Source organism: Physeter macrocephalus, chromosome 7 (assembly GCF_002837175.3).
Source record: "Physeter macrocephalus isolate SW-GA chromosome 7, ASM283717v5, whole genome shotgun sequence".
Classification (NCBI taxonomy): domain Eukaryota; kingdom Metazoa; phylum Chordata; class Mammalia; order Artiodactyla; family Physeteridae; genus Physeter; species Physeter macrocephalus.
Genome location: NC_041220.1, coordinates 98,065,295 through 98,075,823, shown reverse-complemented (window position 1 = coordinate 98,075,823; position 10,529 = coordinate 98,065,295). Strand labels below are relative to the sequence as shown.

At 34.6% G+C, this 10,529-nt stretch overlaps 1 pseudogene; it reads right to left on the bottom strand.

Moving 5' to 3' along the window:
• Positions 1–591: 591 nt before the first annotated feature.
• LOC102980659 (probable ATP-dependent RNA helicase DDX10) lies at positions 592–9,759 on the bottom strand (annotated as a pseudogene).
• Positions 9,760–10,529: the final 770 nt, after the last annotated feature.

Here is a 10,529-nt window from a genome sequence, read left to right as displayed (position 1 = left end):
AAACATTTTAATAGCACAATTGACAACAAAAGTGACGGCTAATAAATATTATCCTGTTGATATAGTACTTTATATATACAAACAGATACTATATAGAGTTAGATTATAATATATTGCCTGCCATTTTAACCTTTCCAAATAAACCCTGGACTCTGTTTTGTCTTTTTTTTTTTTTTTTTTAGCATATAACAACTCACATTGTGCCACTAAATGGCATCTCTCTTCAGAGATTACAAAACAATGATATATGCATTAATGAGCATGTTGCTGCGTTGAGAACATTATGAAAGAGAAAGCATATTGGTGGTGATATTAAATGATCCACAATTCAGAAAGGTAAGCTGTAAATGACTAAAATATTCCTTGCTATTATTTAAGTGTAACTCATTTTTCTAGACATTCATTGTACAATGTATGCCTTTTATATAAGTGGAAAGAAGAAGTTAGCAACACGATATCAATTTACATAACAGCTGATCCATTAATAACTTTGCCTATCAGGTTGAGGTCAAAAATTCAATTAAGTTCCACTATAATGATGATTCTTTCTACTAGAAATCTGATTCTCACCTATCCTGATAATAGAATGATTCAATCTTGGGAATTAGAAGTGTCAAGAGCAATTAGATTAACATGTTTGTATTTTGCTATAAAAACATTAGAAGAAAGAATGCTTTGTAAGACATTACAACTATATTAAATTTGATTGAATTGTAGAACCAACTCCTGATATGTAGTTCCTATACTTACAATTCATTCTAAAAGCTTTACACTATAGAAGATATTTGTAGTTAGATGAATATATGTTTACTATTGTTTAGCAGTGATTTTTCTTGTTTGACTTTCTTCCTTTTTTACTTTTTTGTAAACAAAATATATATCTTTCCCTGGGGCTGTAGTTGTAAATTAGCATTTGAATTCAAATGACAGCATGTTCCCTTTCTTTTCCTGTACAATTCTTGTCACAAATTGTGCTGTTTTTAATGGCAAATCAGCTAATTAGAGACAGTGTGGTGTGGAAAATGAATGGAGCTAATTAAATTAGTATTAAAACACTTAGTAATTAATCACTTCTTGCATAGCTATTATTCAGAGCTTAAAATTGTTGGCAAAGCTTACTCTTATCCATAAGTTTTTCTCAATATTACTAGCCTTAAATAAAAAGGTATTTGGGGCATACCCTAAACACACAAAAGTTTGCAAAGGAGCCATTACTTCATTGAAGATTGTGTATACCTACAGAATTCACAATGTCATTAATTTTTCTTAAGATCCTATATTTAAATGCTAACTTTCCTATAAAGAGTTAGCAGATATTGAAAAGACTCTAGGATAAAATATTACTATAAGAGCTTATTTTCAATGATTAATTTCTCTTGTAACTTGTGGGCTGCTAACTGAACACCAGGTGCTCTTCACTCACACTATCTCTGACTTCTAGGATAATATTGGCCTTCAGATCTCAGGTCTTTCACTAACTGTTTTTTCCCTCATCCAGCTTGCCTGAAAATCAACAGCTAACTCACATCTTGTGAACCTTTCCTCTAATTTGTGAGTCAACCAAGAGAAAGCTTCTTATTCTCTAAAGTTTATAGTTTGTTCTCCTTTGGCAGTACAGAAGTATAGGGAAAGAGGATAAATTACTGACAGATTGGTTAATTGAGAATAGAACTTGGCATGAAGAGTTTTTTATTTAAATTACTGCTTCAGTTCTGTTGTACAAAAGCTTTGAATTTTGTTGTACAAATCAAGGAAATATCCTAACACGATTTTTATACGTATTTGTGATGTTAGTTTTTATTCATTCATTCATGTATTCAGTCACTTATTCATCGAAGCAATAGTTCTATACGGGTGGGACTCAACCCTCAACCATAACTGAGGCTCTGAAACCAATTTGGACTATTTTAAAAATAGACATGTCTGTACCCTTGAAGATTCTTCATCAATAGACCTGCAGTGGGTCCAGACCAAACATATTATTAAGGCTATATAGAAGATGAGATAATGGTACATACTGGGGTTAAGAACCACTATTCCAGATGTTATTCTCGGCACAGGGACTATAAAGACTAATAAGAAATGGTCCCTGTAGTAGCTTTCAGTCTAAAACAGTTATGAAGCACTAAGTAAAATGAGAATAATTATCCCTCTTACATGTGACATTGAGAGTGAACAGCTGACCATAGGAGTACATCTAATGGCTGAGGAAATTTCCCCCAGAATCATTTTTATTTCTAAATTATTGAGTTTAAAGTCTAATTTAAATATATTCATTTTCGTATATACACAAGAATATTGGGACTGATTAGAAGTGATATCAAGAGAAATGATGTTTTCTCAATTATAGATTATAGATTTAGAATTAATATTCAAAACAATATTTTTTAAACAGTATTTTTAAAATATATTTTCTATGGCATATGGATGTCAGGCCCAGGTTTTATTCACCATTTTATTGCAAGATCAAAACTGTGAGAGATGCATAGAGATCACTCTATAAATGTTTGTTGAGTTAATGACCAAATGAATAAATAATGTATCTCTGAAATGATGATTATATTGGTTATTGCTTTGCTTTGACTAAATTAATTTCACTAATCACTCCCTCCCCCATTCTTTTTGTGAATGTCAAGGAAACCTTTTAAGTATTATGAAAGGAGTTTTCTGAATTGCCTCCCCAAAACATGACAGCCATAATGACTAACAGAAGAAATTTTCTCACCTGCTGAGCAAACTACCTCAGCAATCTGTGCAAAGTCAAATGCTATTACTGCCAAGATGGGATTTTGAATTCTACAAATCTTGGATCCTTCTTCCTAGAATATAACCAAAACAAGATTCATGAAACTAAGCAAAATGCTGCCAAGGCAATTACATTGTTGCTTTCCAATTCCTGACTGTTTTAGAAGGCAAATAGCATTGGGAACCAAATTCTGTCAAGAATTAATTATGGAATTAGGTGATAATGACAAAGATGACAGAGAATTTGAGCCAATTTGGAGAATTAACTGAAGAATTAAAACTACAGTAACATGGCAACAATTGAGAGGATTTATAGTACTTATAGTATAGCTTTTGCCCTGATTTCGGCACGAGTAAACGAAAATTCTGAAACTCTAAATATCAGTCTCAGACAGAGAGGTGAGAGAACTGACTTATCAGAAGCAACTCCCGAGATTAATAATAGTAGCTCACACTTATCTAATGTTTCTTGTACCATGTTGCAATGATCTCATCCCTGCTCTGAGCATGTTATAAGTACTGACCCCTTTAACCTTCCCAAAACCCTATAAGGCAAGTTCAATTATTACTTTTTTTCTTCCTAATATTTTTATGGATGAGGCAGACAGATCTTTTCAGTGTCAGAACCAAGATTTGAACCCAAGCTTTCTGGTTCTAGAGTCTTATGATTTTAACCACTGTGCTGAAAGAAAAGAATTTTACAGCATCTCATTTTGAACAATATGCTCTTTTGACATTTCCATGCTTGGCTGTTCAGAGACAATAAATGAAATATTTTACGTATTATTTAGTTTCCAGAAAATATAGTCTTATTTTCAAACCCCTCTTCCTTCTGTTATGACACTAGTTCTCCATTATTGAAAAGCCATCCTAGTCATCATTCATTTTTACTCCCAAATATAGTAATATTATTAGATTTACTGTCAATAAGGACCTGCTTAAACCTGAAGAATTTGAGATACAAATGTGTACAACAGGATGTTGAATAAATTTCTGAGATTCCATGACTCTGTATAACACTTAGCAGTTTCAGTGATGATATCTTTGACAGTGTGTTATTGGTGGGAATTCTTTTCAACTATACCATAAATATATTTGGAAAATATTCCTATGTTTTGTGACTTCAGTTTAGAGAGAGAACTGCCAAATGAAAATGGAATTTAATGGATCAGGTTGACTTTTGAAAAAAGAAGTAAACAATATTACTCAGCTTTGAAAAGGAATGAAATAGTTCCATTTGCAGTGACGTGGATGGACCTAGAGATTGCCATACAGAGTGAAGTAAGTTAGAAAGAGAAAAACAAATATTGTGTAATATCGCTTATATGTGGAATCTAGTAAAATGGTACAAATGAACTTATTGACAAAGCAGAAATAGAATCACAGAAGTGGAGAACAAACTTATGGTTACCAAGGGGGGAAAGGAGGATGGGACAAATTGGGAGGTTGGGATTGACATATATACACTACTATGTATAAAATACATAAGAAATGAGAACTTACTGTTTAGCACAGGGAACACTACTCAGTGATCTGTGGTGACCTAAATGGGAAGGAAATCTAAAAACCAGTGGATATATGTGTATGCATACTTGATTCACTTTGCTGTACAGCAGAAACTAACACAACATTGGAAAACAACTATATGCCAATAAAAGTTAATAATAAATAAAAATTTTTAAAAAAATGAATATAAGACTAAACTCCACTTGTGTTACTATCTTGGCTCTCTTTGAATAGCAGAATTTCAATTGTGTCCAGATAGTCTTGCCACAGTAAGAATCTTTATCCCCTTCTCAAGCCTTCTCAGACAGGCTGCTTGACCTAAAGAGCTGAAAAATCTCTTCCCTTTCCTTTTTGAATTAACCCAGAGGATAAAGCATGTGGGTTTATAAGCTTGTCATGATGTCTTAAATTTTGAACTTTGATAATTCTAGGTTTCATTCCAACCATAGTCTTGGCTCTTGGTTGTCTCCTACAGGTAAGATGTGCCATTTATGGATTCAGAAGAATCATTTTCCTTTCTACTAACAAGGACGTAAAATCTTGAAAACTTGACATGATTCTGGCATCTCTCAGCTACAGTCAATAATAAAATTCACCTGCAGGCTTAGTCCAGCCAAATTCCTGAACACTTATGAACTTCTGATCAACTGCAGCATTGGCATCTGGATCTTACCTTATGTCTCTTCTTTTGGCTGGATTTGTATATTCAGTCTTTTGTTTCTGGGTTCAATGCTCCACTGCCCTTATGGGATGGAAATCTTTCCTTGAGTCCTAGACTGCTTGCCCTTTGTCAGTTTAATCTCATGTTTTCAATGCTTATGGTCACTAGAATCTATGTGTGAATAGTTTAAGCTTAATTAATATAAACACCTTAACTCTGCATTTCTAACCATGTGTCTTATCCATATAGTCCTTGATTACTGAAGGAAAGGCAATCCTCTTGTAAATAGAGTCTGGCTCCATACTTAATATTTGATTGCTGATATCTCCTTCTACCCCACATCCGGGAAAGCTGATAAGAAAGCCTACTTTCTCTCTCCTTTGATACCAATGGGAAGATCAAACCCCATAAGCTCCAGCTAGTGCATGGGAGTCCTCACCACAGCCTCATTCCCTAACCACCCTAAAACCCCAAGTTAGTCTCTTTTCTCTGTTCTCTCAAGCCCTTCTTGCACCAGTTTCAGAGCTCACCCGTCTCCCAGAAAGTCTCTGTGTGACTAATAAACCTTTCATAACTTCTTGGTGCATGTATGACATCATTAGGATTGACATCTGAACCAAATTTGGGGTGAGTGTTTATTCTGCTTCTTTTGAGTGATCAAAATTAGTTGTCATTCTTCTTAGGACTTTTCTCATTTTTTAATTTCTCTATATTTCCTGCAGCCTGATTCCTTTTGATTCTTATTTCCTTTCTGAATCCTTTCAAATTTTTTTTTCTTTTCTGGAAAAAGAAACCTTATCTACCTATTTCCTCACCCTCTTCATGGCCTTTTTTCTCTACTACCTTGCATTCTCTTAATCCTGGATCTACCTAAGGACATCACTTCCTCTATAGGACTCAACAATGGAGAATATTCATTTTACCAAACCCATCGTGGATAATCCCACCTGGCTTTTACCATTCCAATGATGCATCACACCATTTCCACAAACAAACTTGTACTGAAGAGTTCTGTGCCTGGTTTAGATTTTCATTCTTTATCCTAGATATTTTCACCATATCTCTAGGAAACATCAATAATTATGAACAAAATCCATCCAAGTAACCAAGTGCTAAATTCCTGGGCTTCCTCCATTTACTGGCTTCATCTATGCTCTGCTTCATTATTTTCTTCCTATACCATTTCATGACCCTTCTTTTATCAGGCAGACCAGCATAAAAGAAATCTTAATATCAAGCACGATTACTCTCTGACCAATAAATCTTGTCCTTCCAAGAATCTCACACCCTCACATTTACTAAACTTTCTAATTAAAGTACTGAGGCTACCAATTCTTTGACCTCTCTTTTCTTCCATCTTAATGGAAGCTCAGCAATATTAAGTCAGTATCACACAGATAGTAAGTAGACAATTCCTTGGTTTGCTTGGAAAATAAAGTTATTATGCATGGTCTGTCTCAACTTTCCTCCCCTCTGTCTGCTCCTCAACTTCATTACTATCTATACTTACTTCCTTTTCTGTAATTCCAAAGAATGAGATCCCTCTTTCTATTCTTAGGCAACCTCTGACTCTATCAATATCTTTGACCTCATTAATCCCTGACTCTTTTGGAATCTTGTACCATCAGTGATCCAGCCTCTAGCTTTTCTATCTTCAAACTCTTCTTTATTCAGACAGTTTTTAGCCTAAGTATCTCATCCTTGAATCACGTTACTCCCAAGCTCATATCCTTCTCAAGCCATTCTAATCCACGATTTCAAAATAATCAGCAAGTCTCTATCTCCGTTTTCTCACCTCCCATTCCTCCAAAATAAATCATAAAAATCTATGTAAATTTTTGGCTTACATGTACCAATAACATCAATTCTCAAATGCAATGGATATTTTCTATTCTTTTCTTCCTTAACCTTTATTCTGTATTTAATTGGCAATTCCTTCCATCTTGAAATGCTGTTTCTCTTTGATTCTGTAACATCATTCTCTGCTGTCCTCTTCATAGCTTTGAAGATACCTTTCTGGTCTTGTCTACCCCCTCCTTTTCCTCTACCCATTATGCTCTTATTACTCATATGTTTTCCCATGACAAGGGCATCCAATTACATAGTTTCATGCTAATCACACTCATATGGATGGCTCAAGTCACCTTCATATATCCACATTAAATTCTGCTGAACTCCTTCACCTGAATATGTCCCAAGCTCTATATATTGACTATGTGCCAATTAAATCTCCACTTAATTCTGTACCATTTGAGTTCCTCAACTCTAAGTCATCTCTCAAGAACTTAGCTGTCATCTTCACTTTTCTTTTACTTTCAGCCACCACTTTCAGTTATTTACCAAGTCCTAAATATTTCACATCCAATATATATATGAAATAAAGACATATTTCACATTATGTGTATATTATATCCATTTATATCTGTCTATATCTATCTGTCTATCTATCACTCCTCTGCTTTCATATCAATCTTTCTGCCCTAGTCATGTCCCCCAAATCTCAAAACTGGATTATTGCACTAATTCCCTAGCTAATCTCTCTGCTTTCATTCTTCACTCTTTGGATTATGCTGGTTTCACTGTTCTGTAAATACAAACCCAAATGTGACAATTCTATTGAAAACCCTACCTTTACTCCACATTTTCTAAATGTGGTTTACCAGGCATTGTAAGGTTTGGACCTACTCATGCAGACTTACTTCCTGCTACCTTCCTTTATACCTTTCATACTCCAGAAGCAATGAATTGCTTATATTTTCTCTATACCTCAATCCCTCCCCAATATATCACACTGCTTTTGCTTATGTTTATCTTTGCCTAGCTATCCCTTCCTAGGTATAGGCCTCCTCCTACCTCTGCTCCCCCAGTCTACCTGGAAAACTTCTACCCCTACTTATCTTTTAATATTCAGATTAGAGGTCACTCTTTCCAAAGCCTTTACTCTGACCTCTCTAGGCTGCATTATGTGTCCCTCTTCTGTATGTCTTTTATTTATTAGACTCTATAGCATGTTTTTTGCCTATCTTTACCATTAGATTATGATATCCTTTAGGGCACAGGCTATGTCTCATAAATCTTTGTTACTCCAGCACCTAGCAAAGTTCCTGACACATGGCCAATAAACTTTTATTGCATGGGGAGTCTTCAAGCCATAAAATGATTCACAGGAGAATTAATGGAGAAGTAACATGGTCTGAGCACTCCTTTGGGAATCAGTACTCTGCGTGATGCTGGTGAGGTCACTTAACCTTTCTGCATCTCTATTCTCTCAGCCGAAAAGAGACCACCTATATATTAAGATTCTTTTTCAGCTCCATATTTCTATGAAATGTGTACTCTTCATGCTGCACATACATTTTTGATTATAGAAATTTAACAACTCCCTTGAGATATTTGCAGACACTGCACACAGTAACTACACTGAAGTTAGGAAGTTATTTTGAACCAAGTCATTTATACAGACAAAGTTCCCTAGGAAAGTAATATAAGTAAATGTGAATTGAATAAATAATAAATTTTTGTGACTTTAAAGAATTTCTTAACAATATTATATATGCAGTGGAAGTACTAAACATATGCATATATATATATACTTATTCAATACATTCTATATATAAAATCATACATATAAACCATACATATTTCTCTCCAGTACTGTTTTTTGCTTCTGTGGCTATGTTCACTTTTTTCTTGACTCTGGATTTAGAAGGTTCTTTCTTCTGTAATGTTTTATTCTCTTTAAGGTCCAACCCAAGCACATTTCACCTTAAAGAAATCAGCATCGAGTCTCTCTTCCTCCTCCTCCTCATTTCCGTCCAAGAACTGCATAGAAATATCCTTGATCTTCTGTACCTCATCAGTGTTAGAGACCAATTGAGCTTGAGATCCTTTTGCTTTTCCCAATTTCTCTTTCCTTTTTTATTCATCTTCTTTTTTTCTTCTTCATGATTAATGCAATTAACCAGTCTCTACTCTGCCCCTTCTGGTCTTTTCCCACCTTTTTGAAGGATGGAAGTAACTTCTCATTGAAGTAAGCTCTAAATTCTTCCACCTCATCATTGGTGAGGGAGGGAGCCTTTGGCTCAATTATTTTATTATCTTGACTTACTACCAGTTCTTTTGTGGGTTGTTTCTGAATTTTCTGAAGAAATTTTACCCATGGTGACACAGCAAGACTAAGAGACAAGTCACATTCAGGCATAGGTAACATACCCACATTAAATACATTTTATCCTTCATTAGATATACTGAATGTATGCAGAGAACAAAGCACCTTTGAGCTCTTTCTTTTGAATCTTGGGGCTAAAAAACTTCCATTATTTTTCTGGATGTCTAAAAGTTTTTTTCTGGATTTATTTTGATTTTCTTCACGGGCACTTTCTTCTGGAGAAGCTGCTGTACTATCTCTCTTCCTTCTGAGGGAAGCAAAATTAATAAAGTGTCACCATTCTCTTTGTACCTACAAGTGTTATGTGTTGGTGTCCTATGGACAAACCCAAGAACCCAATTCACAGCCAGGAATCCAGCCCCTTAGCTGTAATATCAACAGCAAAGAGTATTGCAGATCTCTTGAAGGCAAATTCATTACAGTAACTTCCATTCTCCTCACTGCTGCTGTCACACATGGAGGGCAAGGATAGAAATACCAGGAAGACCAATAGCTGGCAGATCTCTTGGTACAAATACTAAACCTCTTTACAACTGAAGAAAAATGTAATGTGCTTCTTTTTTAGGTGGCTTCTCAAAAAGGAATATATCCCACTTCTTTCTTACTGCAGCTCACAGTCTATGTAATTCTGTTCCAAAGTGACAAGGGTGATGTATTTTGCTTTTTCATGAATTATATATATATATATATATATATATATATATATACACACATATATATGTATGATTTTTGTCAAAAAAGTGTAAAACATAATCAACTATCTACAAGGTTTTATTTTTTTTGGGGGGGGGGGCAGTGGAGGGAGTATGAATACTTCAGATAAGCTATGTGTTAAAACCAAACCATTCTTCCTTAAACCAACATTTTGTTTTTAGAATCTACTGAATTCCAAGACTTTTATTATATGCAGTGGGCAGTCCAATCATCAATAACAATTATATCAAAATTATCAATTCAATTCTATTTTCATTCCACTAAATACTTAGTTTATGTGTCTGGGGAATTTCTTACTCATCTCTCTATGTTCTTGGTAGAATATAAGTTCTGGAAATTCACCATTTGAATTAAGATTCTGGCCCTGCATATCCCACCCGTGTGGCCTGAGGCAAGATATTTGAATTTCCTGTGGCTTAGATTCCTCTTCCATAAAGAGGAGAGAAATATCAGAGAACCTACACATAGATTGGATTAGGCATATCGAATGAGTTACTACGTGCAACAGAAAAACAAAAATGTGTAAACTTAACTTAGCAAGTAGCAACTTAAAATAGCATGTAGTATATAATATGCCCCAAAATATTATTGTAGTAGATACTTACTAAATATGTGGTGGATAACATGAAGTTGACAAGGCATATAGATAATAAAAACATAGAAGATAAGCCATATATAGAAAAAGTTTAATGAAAGGTAAAAAAAATTGGTATCCTTTTGGAGATGTGAATTGTA